The following is a 12395-nucleotide window of genomic DNA, read 5'->3' on the forward strand; positions in this document are numbered from 1 at the left end:
AGAGCCTCAACTTTACTCATTTATCCAAGGTCCTAATTTTTTACTTTCTTTTTTGTGGTGGGGGGGGGGGGGGGTACTGGGGATTGAACTCAGGACCTTGTGCTTGCAAGGCAGGCGGTGGAACCACTGAGCTAAATCCCCAGCCCTAAAAAGGTCAGTTATTTTGTTTTACTTTTTTTTTTTTTTTTTTTTTTTTTGGCACTGGGGATTGAACTCACGTCCTTATGCTTGCAAGGTAGGTGGCATAACCACTGAGCTAAATCCCCGGCCCCTTTTCTTTTTCTGTGAGAGTCTCCCTGTGTAGTCCAGACTGGCCTCAAACTCAACCACAATCCTGCCTTGGCCTCCTAAGTGCTGGGATTACAGGTGTGCACCATCACTCCTGGCTTGGCTTTAGGGTTTGGAAGAGTAAGTGCTGTAAAGACTCTTACTTTCAAAATGTTAAATTTGAGCTGGATGTAATGGCATATATCTACAATTGCAGCACTCTGGGAAGCTGAGACAGACTGCAAACTTGAGTCCCTTAGTCTGGGCAATTTAGGGAGACTTATCTCAGTAAAAGATAAAAAGGGCTAAGATGTAACTCAGTGAGAAGGCCCTAGGTTCAATCCCCAGTACTGAGGGGAAAAAAATTTTTTTTTAATAAGTTAAATTTCATCTGCATCTGGAAAGTGAATGCTAACATTACCCTAAAAAGGGGAGTATATAATTCTGTTTAAAGAGAGATGTTCCTACACGTACTTTTCAAAGAACTGAAACCAAAACTGTTCTGCACCAGTTTTTCAAACTGATTGGTCCTGAAGTGAATGAGCACTCTAGATAATTAAAGTTGACAGGGATAAAATAAGTAGCACCCTCCTCTGAAGCTGGGAACAAGACCGTGAAGGTTAAGCTTAACATCATTGGATTAAGAGATTCCAGGAAGGTGATTGGATCATGGAGGTACCATCCTCAGGGGATCCACCCACTGATCTTCACAGCTGGATTAGGAGGAGGTGCTGTTAGGAGGAGGCCCCAGATGGAGGTATGTCACGGGGGAGGGAGGGTACCTTTGGAGGGTACGTCTCTCACTGGTGCACTTCTCCCTGCTTTTGGCTGCCAGGAGGTGAGAGCTTTCCTCCACCAGGTCCTTCTGCCATGCCATTTCTGTCTTGAAGCCAGCCAACTATGGACTAAAACCTCTGAAACTGAGAGTCAAAATAGCCTTCCTTTAAAGATATTGATATTTGGCCGGGGATTTAGCTCAGTGGTTTCGCCGCCTACTGCGCAAGCACAAGGACCCAAGTTCAATCCCCGGTACCAAAAAAAAAAAAAAGATATTGGTATTTTATCACGGCAACGGAAGGCTGACAAATACAGTGACCCACCTTTCTTGTAACAGCCTCATTTAAGAAACACCTGTTAAAATACACTTCTACATCAGTCATGTGTGTGTGTGTGTGTGTGTGTGTGTGTGTTGGCAAGTGAACAACCACTGAGCAATATGCCAGCCCTCAACCTTTCCAAGCTCCAGATGAGAGAAAGGAAAGTCCTCTTTGAACCACTGACTTTTTTGCTCTCAGCAGTCTATGGTGACTTGGAGGTCAAGTACAGCCTTCCTGAAATTCTCACTTTAACAACTTTTATGCCTGGATTCCACGTCCATAGAGTCAAACAACCATGGAAAATAGAGAAAAAAAAAAGTGCTGACCATGTATACTTTCCTTCTCATTATTCCCTAGACAATTCAGTATAACAACTATATAGCATTTATGAAACTGTTTTTTGTTTTGTGGGGTTTTTTTGGTACTGAGGATAAAACTCAGGTCCTTGCGCTTGCGAGGCAGGCAGTGGAACCACTGAGCTAAATCCCTGGCCCCAACTATATAGCATTTATATTGTTTTAGGTATTATCAGTAATCTAGAAATGATTTAAAGTGTACAGGAGGAGATGGACAGGTTACATGCAAATGCTTACACTGTTTTATATAAGGGACTTTGAGTGCCTTCAGATTCTGGAATCCACAGGGAGTTCTGGAACTGATCCCTCATGGACACCAAGGGAAAACTGTAGTCTGTATTCACTATAGAAAAACAAAACAAAGATTAAAGGAGAGGAATTTAGCATAATTAAGAGCCCAGCTAGCATTTGCAGGAAAACAAATGTATGCAAAACATTTCTTAAGCAACTGGCACTTAGGGCTTATAAAATGCTGTAACATTTACTATAGACAGAAAAAGAGAAAATGTCCAGGATACAAAGTCAGACCTCTGCTCCTCAACAGGTGTTCATTCTGTGCCTGGTAGTCTCCCTCCCACCTGTCTATGATCCCTCAGTGTAAGGGGCCACAGTCTTAACCTTCAGAGTGTACCTTCCTCTCTAAACCCCATTACAAGAAGCTGGCAGTGACTCAGGCATTCAGCTAGGAGAAAATATGCATCCTTAAAGCTAAGCCTATGTGTTCAACCAGTGCTGAAAAACAAATGTGTCCTACTTCCATCTCTATCTCCCACTTCCAAATCTGACTCTTCATCAAGTTCTTTTCCATCTTAGACCACCCAAGATGTTCATTTTAACCAGATGAACTGGGATTCAGCCAGATTCCCACTTCCTAAGATAAGGAAAGCCTTGGGTGAAAGCAGAAAGAGAACAAGTCTGAGTTCATAAATACCTTCTAGGCAAGGCCTTCACCCTGGCTGCCAGCATGGCTTTGTCTGCTCCTAGAAAGCTAAGAGGAGAAACACAGATCAGGTTTCACATGCCTGTTTAACCTCTAATTTGCTGTGTTGACCTTGGGCTGCACTTCAGGATCTGAGAACCCTTCCAACTATAACTTTCTGTAATCTCCCACACTCCCACGGAAACAACTTAATGAATCGGAGTTAAGGCCAGGTTTTCAATATAATACAAATAGCACGTATAAAGAATTAGTGTGCCCCCTCATAGAAACTTCAGGGGAAACTCACAGGAAACTTCCTGAGATTCCCTCAACATATTCATGTAGAAAACCCTAAAGATACTACGAAAAAACCTTGTTAGAATAAAAAGATTAAGCAAAGTTGCAGGATACAACAATATCAGCATGCCAAAATCAGTTGTATTTCTATACAATAACAGTGAACAATCAAAAAATTAAGAAAACAATTTCATTTACAATAGCATCAAAAGAAAAAAACAGGTCAAGCCTGAAGGCACACGCCTATACTTCCAACACTCTGAGAGGTTGAGGCAAGAGGATCACAAATTCAAACCCAGTCTGGACAACTTAGTGACTTAAGAGGACTGAGTCTCAAAATAAAAAAATAAAAATAAAAAAGGACTCTGGATATAGCTCAGTATAAAGGACCTGGGCTTACTCCCCAGTACCACACAAAAAAGAGATCCTCAAGGTCAAATTGGGTATGGTGGCACATGCCTATGACTCCAGCATTTGAGAGGCTGAGGCAGGAGGATTGCTGAGTTTGAGGCCAGCATAGACTACATAGTGAGTTCAAAGCCAGCCTAGACTACATAATAAGAACTTGTCTCAAAATAAATAAATAAATAAATAATAAAAAAAGAACAAAGTTGGAGGTTGAAGGACTTCTTGATCTCAAAATTTATGGCACAAATTATTTTCAATAAGCTCAGTATGAAGGCCCTGAGTTCAAGTCTCAGTACTGCAAAAACAAAACAAAATTTTGTTATGTATATTTCATTACAATTAAAAAAATGTTTTGTCAGGCTTGTTAGCACATGCCTGTAATTTCAGCACTCAGGATGACGAGGCAGGAGGATTGACAGTTCAAGGCCAACCTAGGCTACATAATGATACTGTCTCATAAAACAAAAATGAATACATAAATATTTAAAATTTTTAAAATATTTTTGGTACCAGGGATCGAACTCGGGACCTTGTGCTTTCAAGGCAGACAGCGGCACCACTGAGCTAAATCCCTGGCCTTAAAAAAGAATTTTTGCCAAGCATAGTAGTACACATTTGTAATGCCAGTTACTTGACAGGCTGAGGCAGGAGGATCACAAGGCCAGCCTTAGCAACTTAGACCCTGTATCAAAATTTTAAAATGTGTGCTGGGGACATACCTCAGCACTTGCTAGTTTTGATCCCCTATACCAAAAAACAAAACAAAACAAAAGCTTTTTTTTGTGATGCCGGCGATGGAACTCAAGGCATACTGCATATTAGGCAAGTGCTCTATCATTGAACTACATCCACAGCCCCTAAAAGAACTTTTTTTTTTCTTTTTCTTTTTGGTACTGAGCTAAATCCCCAACCCCAAGAGCTCATTTTTAATAAGATCTTCTCCATCTTCTCTGCCCCTAGAAACTCTCACTTAATACCTTAACAGCCTTAATAACCCCCTTCCTGTTTTTACAAGTGCTAAGGGTTGAACTCAAGGACTTGTGCATTCTAGGTAGGTACTGTACTCTACCACACAGCTTTATTTACCTCAATCCTTTATTTGGGGGGGGGGAGGTTCTCCCCCGGTACTGGGGACCGAACTCCGGACTGATAGGTCTCCCATTCAGATCTCTCTCAAAGATATCACTCAATTTCCAAATGTTCCCCAATACCCTTTAGCCTTAAAACATTTAAAAGGATTAAAGTCTGTAATTACCAGTCTACTCAACAAGGGACTTCTCAGACCAACTCACTCCCCCTACAACACTCCTATCCTTCCAGTTTTAAAAACAAATGGTTCCTACAGATTAGTACAAGACTTAAGAGCCATCAATTCTGCTGTACTTCCTTTACATCCTGTTGTTCCCAAACCCTACACGTTATTGTCCCACATCCCCTCCTCTTCATGTTATTTCACGGTTCTAGACCTCAAAGATGCCTTTTTCACCATCCCCCTACACCCCAACTCACAAAATCTTTTTGCTTTCACATGGACTGACCCTGATACGGGACACTCTCAACAACTTACTTGGACAGTTCTTCCACAGGGTTTCCGGGATAGTCCGCACCTCTTTGGACAGGCCTTGGCTACTGACCTCTTAAAATTAAACCTCTTCCTCTAAGCTGCTCCAATATGTAGATGACTTACTTTTGTGCAGCCCCACCTTCACACTCTCTCTCAGCAACACATGGCCTCATTACTTAATTTCTTATATAAAAAGGGGTACCGAGTCTCCAGGGACAAGGCCCAACTCTCCCAACTCACAGTACAATACCTTGGGGTTAAGATCTCATATCAGCAACGAGAGAGCACATTGGATCATAAACAACTTATTCGGGACCTCCCCATCCCCTCCTCCAAGGCTGAGATCCTGTCTTTACCGGGGCTCACAGGCTTTCTCCACTTATGGATAGCAAACTTCAGTCTACTTGCTAAGCTTCTGTACGATGCTTCCAAGGGAGACCCAAATGAATCTATAAATAATCTTTCTATCAAGGGACCATTTCTCAGGCTTCAGGCTGCTATCCTCTCTGCCTCAGCACTGGCTCTCCCAGATCTTCAAAAGCCATTCATTCTGTATGTCACTGAACGAACAGGATTGGCTTTGGGAATTCTGGGACAAAACATAAGATCACACTTTGTTCCAGTTTCCTACCTGTCTAAACAGCTTGATTATATGGTCTGAGGCTGGCCTACATGTTTACGCACTCTGGTGGCCGCTTCTCAGCCCAAGAAAGTTCCAAACTTACCTTTGGCCAACCAACGACAGTAAAGTCACCCCATCACTTATAGGACTTACTCACTCATTATAGCCTCTCACACCTGTCCCCCTCTAGGCTACAGCTCTTCCATACCACTTTTATAGAAAACCCGTCTTTCTCTCTTCAGTCCTGCCCCTCCCTTAACCCAGCCACTCTCCTTCCTGAGGCCGTTCAGACACTCTCCCACTCCTGCACAGAAACAATTGAAAACCTTCTACCCTCCCTCCCTAATGTCTCCTCAGAGGCTATCTCAGATCCAGAACTCACATGGTTTATTGATGGCAGCTCAATTTCCACCCATGTGCCCGGCCAGAAGGGGGCAGGATATGCCATAGTTTCTTTCACACAGACCATTGAGGCTAACACACTCCCACACAACACTGCCTCTCAACAAGCAGAATTAATTGCACTCATCTGAGCTCTTACTTTAGCTCACAACAGGCGAGGCAATATTTATACTGACTCCAAATATGCATACCACATCCTACTCTTTCATAACTCCACTTGGAGAGAAAGAGGCTTTATGACCACAAAAGGACACCCATTATTAATGGACATCTAATACATGCCCTTCTCCAAGCAGCCACCCTCCCAACACAAGTGGGGGTCATTCATTGTAAAGGACATCAATCATCTTCCTCTCCTATAGCTCAGGGAAACAACAGAGCAGATCAAACTGCCTGCAACATGGCACAACAATGTGTTCCCCAAAGCCAAAACCAGTTGTTAATCATTCCACCCTTAAAACCTAACTATTCTCCTCAGGAAAAGTCCAAATACATGGAAAAGGGTGCTACACTAAGAAATGATTGGCTTCTATATCGGGGATACCATGTCATACCTGATGATCAAATAATTCCTCTCCTCACTGACATACATAACTCATTCCATATAGGAACCCAACCCCTCCTGCACCTTCTCAGGCCTTTTCTATACCACCCATCCTTAGCAACATACACACAGACAATAACACAGGCCTGTCCCATTTTCTCAACCACCAGTCCCCAAGCTGGCTTTCAAACACACACAAAGACTCACCAGTCCAGGGGACAACTACCAGGGGAAGATTGGCAAATTGATTTCACACATATGCCACCTGTAAAAAAGGTTAAATATCTTCTAACCTTGGTAGATACTTTCATGGGGTGGATAGAGGCCTTTCCCTGCAGGTCGGAAGGAGCGGCTGCTGTAGTTCATGTGCTCCTAACAGAAATCATTCCTCGATTTGGCCTTCCGCGTTCCATTCAATCAGACAATGGACCTGCCTTCATCTCTCAGATCACCCGACAGGTAATATGGATGTACATCCTCTTACAGCAGCAGTTTCGGGCCTTCCTCGAGTGTCCTCTGGAAAACGTCGCTTGGTGCTGCCTACAGGACAACATCCCTGAGACAATCCTCCAGTGGGTAACAGAACTCTGGTTACAGGGAGCACTAGCTGATTTTTCATGTTCTGAGATAGAGCTCTTTTCTTTTCTCCTCATTTGCTGTTTGTACACACGCCTTCATCTGTCTCAAGACATTCCCCTTTGTTAAGGGACCCATGGGATATTGTGATTCCATATACACAGGGTCACCTACAGATATCCTCAGCCTTCTCTTATTAATTCTTTCAGGCCTTCTCTTTGGGATCGGGCTCACCGCCACTGCCCCGAGAGACTGGAAAACCATAGACTAATGTATTCTGGCAGCAATATACTACCTCATCATTACCCTCATTAGTATTATTGGTTGTCTACAGTAATTTATCAAGGGTGACTAACAGCTGCCATTAGGGCTCCCTCACAAGGTTTTTTCTCATGGTAACCTATTACCTAATTATCACCCTTCCCGGTACTCTTATTTGTCTTCACAAATACACAAAAATGTTTCTTCACTCTTCTCTTCTTCCCTTTGACAAGACTCTTCACCATTCCATCATACACTACGGGGTCCACATCACAATTCTCCCAAGTGCCCTCATCTCCATCTTCCTCTTTCCTCTACATGCAGTTTCCATGACCCCACCCTTACCCGTCAACCCTACACACATATACAATGACCTCCAATTGACTCACTCCTCACTTCCACACTATCTAGACAACATCCTCCAGCTAACCCACTCCCTATTAAATCAATTCAACCCATCTCTAGCCAGTAACTGTTGGCTCTGCATGTCCCTATCCACTGCTTCTTATACAGCCATCCCGGTACCTACAAAAGTCTGGGCTACAACCAGTCTTACTTACCATCCTCAGTATAAGATGGGAGGCCCTTTACAGTTATTTAATAAACAGTCCCTCACTGACTTTCACATCACTGATATGACAAGAAAAACACAAACAGGTCATGCAGCCCAACTCCTTCAATCTTACATGGCTAACCTGTCTCTATATGAGAGTAAGGAAAAGCCTATACTCAGACCTATAGCTGATAACATCATCTTGAGCTTTCAGGCCCCACTTTGCTTTCAGCGTAACTTGTCCATGGGCTCCATGTTGGGACATCTTCCCTCTTGGAAGTGTAATTACATGTTACAATTACAGGCCTCGTCAGGTCATACTAACTACAAGGTCACCCAAGATGCCCCCTTTGTTCAGCCTGTCTGCTTCACTGGGGCTCCAAAAATTATGACACAGGGTCTTTTCAACAAAAATTCTGGGTTTTGCAATGGTCGCCATATGCCTTGCGTGACTATACATCCCTGGACTCCTTGCAACACAGCCCCCTCAGTCTCAGAATGCCTCCTTATCCCAATATTTAACCATTCTCCAGAATGGCTTCTGGTTGATACCAGGAGATTCTTCCTCCAATGGGAAAATAGGACCAACAATGCCCAACAAATCTCACGCCAAATACCTTTTCAACCCTTAACAGGCGCTATGTTGGCAGGAATACTAGGAATATGGGAAATGGAGAATAACAAACTCACACATCTTTTAGACATACACAACCAATTCTGTTTACCCAGTCAAGGGATCTTCTTCCTTTGTGGAACTTTGGCCCACCTGTGCCTGCCAACTAACTGGACAGGGACTTGCACTCTAGTTTACCTCAGCCCTAACATTGATATAGCCCCAAATAATCAAACTTTATCAATGCCAACAAAAACACGGGTCAGACATAGACAAGCTGTCCAATTAATACCCTTACTTGTAGGACTAGGCATCACTGCTGCTTTACGGACAGGAGTAGGGGGCCCAGCTACCTCACTAACTCAATTCCAAACTCTCTCTAAAGAGCTAAGTGACAGCCTAAAAGAAATAGCTAGATCAATCACAACTTTACAAAACCAAATAGATTCCTTAGCAGCTATCACTCTCCAAAATAGGAGGGGGCTAGATCTCCTTACAGCAGAGAAGGGCGGTATATGTCTTTTCCTAGGAATGTTGTTTTTATACAAATCAATCAGGTATAGTAGGAGATGCAGCAAAAAGGCTCACTGAAAGGGCCTCAAACATTGATCAACGCATGAACAATTGGGTAAATGAAAATCTCTTTTCCCTAAATAGGTGGCTGCCCTGGCTCCTTCCTCTGATAGGACCATTGGTCACCATCTGCCTTATCTTACTCTTCGGACCCTGTCTGGTTCGCTGTTTTCAAAATTTCTTGCAGGAACGAATGAGAGCATTCACCAACCAGACAGTCACAGAATTCATCACGGCAGGGTACCAGCCAGTACGACAAATAGAAGAGGTCCCCACTTGCCACAGGCCTCATCAGATCCAAGTCTAGCCCCAATCTTCACCCCTGGTCAGCAGGAAGCAGCTCCAGAAGAAGAGACCTTCATCCAACTGTCATAAAACAAAAGCCTGGAATGATAGGTCTCCCACTACCTCAGCAGCTATTATGTATAGTAGCTGCCCTCTTCCTATGGTGCCTTGCCCCCTCCCCTGTATGACGTCATGCCAAAATGGTTGCTCCCACCAAAGAACAAACCCTTCTTCCCAGCATGCCCCTGGTCCCACCTAGAGAGTAACCTAATATTCACTCACCTCCTATCACCTAGTGATGTCACCGGCTCCTCCACTCCCTGATCACTACCTCAACCCCACCTCGGGCCCTACAAGCCCCACCCCTGTCTCTATAAAAGACTCTTCCTGCCCCGGCCATGTTGCTTTTGTCTCTCCTTTGTTCAGAGACAGCCTGGCAGATCTATTCCCCTAATAAAGGCTTGTTGTGGCCTGGTCTGGTCTTGGTCTTCGGCCCTTTTACCTGACACGGACCTTGCACTTGTGAGGCAGGCAGCAGAACCACTCAGCTAAATCCCCAGCCCCTATTTTTTGGTTTGTTTCTTTATTTTTATTTTTTGGTTTTTTTGAGAAAAGGTCTCACTATATAGCTCAGGTTGGCTATAGTTCAAACTCACTATGTAGCCCAGGCTAGCCTCAAACTTGTGGCAAACTTCCTGACTCAGCCTCCCAAGTGCTAGGATCACAGGCATGAGCCACCATGCCTGGCCTCAGTCCTTTATTATTGGTTTTTGTTTTTTGTTCTGGTACCAGGGATCAAACTTGGGACCTTGCGCTTGCAAGGCAGGTGGTGGCACCCCTGAGCTAAATCCCCAGCCCAGTCCTTTATTTTATTTATTTATTTATTTTTGGCAGTGCTGGGAATTGAACCCAGGGCCTTGCACACACTAGACAAGCCCTTTACCATCAAGTTGTATCCCCAGCCCCAGAGTAATCTTTGTAAGATGCAAACTTGATCACTTTACCTGCTCAAATCTTTTCCTTAGCTTTCCCAACTCCTGGGATACATAACATCCTTCAGCATGACTCTTCCCATCCCACTCATGGCTTCATTACTGTTAGCTCACATGGTTTCAACTCCTTGCATGCACTCTCCCCTTCCCTTCCCATTTCCTCTTCTTTCTCTTTTGTTTGTGATAGGGTCTCACTATATAGCCCAGGCTTGCCTCGAACTCGAACTCACTTGTGTGATCTTCCTATCTCAGCCTCCCGAGTGCTGGCATGATAGGCCTACAACACCATGCCCAGCTTATTTTCTTGTTTTAACGTTGTTTTTCCCTAATCCACCCAGATCAGATTCATTATACATCTTCACTTCCAGACTCAGTAGATTGAAAATTTACCATTTGGTCATAGGTTAAGCATTCTTTTTTTTTCTTTTTAGGCAGGATCTTGCTATATAGTTTTTGCTGACCTTGAACTCACAGCACTCCTCCTGCCTCAGCCTCCTGAGTGCTGGGATTACAGGTGGCACAGGTTAAGCATTCTTCCAACACTGTATGACATGATCATTTTGTTCCAGAACTATATGCCACACAGAGTCTGTAAAAGTGATTTGTACCAATAATATTTTCCAAAGTAGAATAAGTTGGTTAAGCTTTACTGTTGCATATGGGAGAGAAACTGGTTCAGGAAATTTGCAAGGCTGAAAAAAACAAGATTGTGAAAATTAGCATTAAAGGTTTGCACCCATATCAAACATTTGGCCCTGAGGCCTGGGATTTAGCTCAGGGGTTTTGCCGCCTGCTGTGCAAACAGAAGGACCCAAGTTCGACCCCTGATCCCCCTACAAAAAAAAAAATTTGGCCCTTCCCTCATTCCAGACAGCAAAGTCTGCTACAGTGTGTAACATCTTTGAGGTTCAGCCCCACTCAATCTTCTGAAACAAGATTTTAGGAGTGGGATTAGCATGGAAAGCACCAGGTCTTGTATCCTGGAAAACTAACTACTCCTAAAGTGAAGAACTACTGGTGACTGTAGACAAACATGCAAAAGAGCTTCTGACCTGATTGATACTCTTTTAAGACTTAGAGCTTACAAGTTAAGAGCACAGATTTCAGTCAGGTAGACCAAGGAACTAGTGGAGTGATTCTGGACAAGTTACTTTCCACAGAAGTGATGTGTTTTGGTCTCTCAATTTACCATGCAGCACCGTGCATGGCACCACCTGGAAGGCTTAATATAACACTGACAAGCCTGGTGTGGTGGCACAGGCCTGTAATCCCAGCACCGTGAGGCAGATTCACGGCAAGTTCAAGGCCAGCCTGTAGCAAGAACTTATCTCAACAACCAACAAAAACCAAAACAACTACAAAAACACCGAGAGGAGCCTTATCCCCAGAATTTCTGAAAGGGTCCGAGAATTGCAGCTCTATTAAGTTGCTGCTGCTGACCCACAAATACAGGGACTTTTTGTGAACCACTGACCTACCTAGCACACAGGGAGGATCCAATAGGTCAACATTCGGAAAGTATTTTCTATTTCCCCCAGAAGAGTCCTGAGTTGGTTCCAACTTGCCTTAGAAAATAATTTCTCCTCTTGGTGTCTCACATTTGTCAAAACAGTGCTGGGCAGGGCTGGGGATTTAGCTCAGTGGTTCTGCTGCCTGCCTCGCAAGCACAAGAACCCGAGTTCGAACCCCGGTACCAAAAAAAAAAAAAAAAAAAGTGTTGGGTAAAAGGAGACGCTTCGCTATTATAGAAAAGAGTTAACATCTTGAACACGTCTCTACAAAATTTTGCACCTCAGGGGAAACAGCGGGCTGAATCCTGAGGGGCAGCTTAGGGTTCTGGGGAGCACGGTCTGGTCTTGAGCAGGACTCAAGGCTGCGGCTCCAGAGAACGAGCTGTGGCCGCCTGGGGATGGGCACTGGACTACGCTCACATCCAGCCTCCACTTTCGCCTCAGCCGGAGTTCTTCAGTCGCCACAGCGCCTCCTCGCGCTGCGTGATCCCTTCCGCCAAGTGTTAGGCCCCTCACCATTTCGCACGCTGGGCGGAAGCTCGACGTCACTTCCGC

The 12395-nt window shown here is 44.1% G+C and overlaps 1 long non-coding RNA gene across 4 annotated transcripts in view; it reads right to left on the reverse strand.

Moving 5' to 3' along the window:
- The window catches only part of LOC106007976 (uncharacterized), a 28157-nt gene extending 15794 nt beyond the window's left edge, over nucleotides 1–12363 (reverse strand). Inside the window, exons 1-6 of one of the 4 annotated variants that reach the window (XR_015442087.1) lie at nucleotides 11808–12363; nucleotides 10720–11021; nucleotides 6770–9418; nucleotides 2652–2708; nucleotides 1958–2063; nucleotides 59–1187 (exon numbers count right to left, since the gene is read on the reverse strand). This is a non-coding gene — a long non-coding RNA (uncharacterized LOC106007976). Of the gene's footprint in view, nucleotides 1–58; nucleotides 1188–1957; nucleotides 2064–2651; nucleotides 2709–6769; nucleotides 11022–11807 lie in introns of those variants that run through there. The other 3 variants (XR_015442086.1, XR_015442085.1, XR_015442088.1) reach the window with 3 other exon arrangements.
- Nucleotides 12364–12395: the final 32 nt, after the last annotated feature.

The sequence above is a fragment of the Heterocephalus glaber genome, unplaced genomic scaffold (genome assembly GCF_053883595.1).
Source record: "Heterocephalus glaber isolate CG9 unplaced genomic scaffold, H.glaber_assembly_v1.0 deba00001532, whole genome shotgun sequence".
NCBI classification, from domain to species: domain Eukaryota; kingdom Metazoa; phylum Chordata; class Mammalia; order Rodentia; family Bathyergidae; genus Heterocephalus; species Heterocephalus glaber.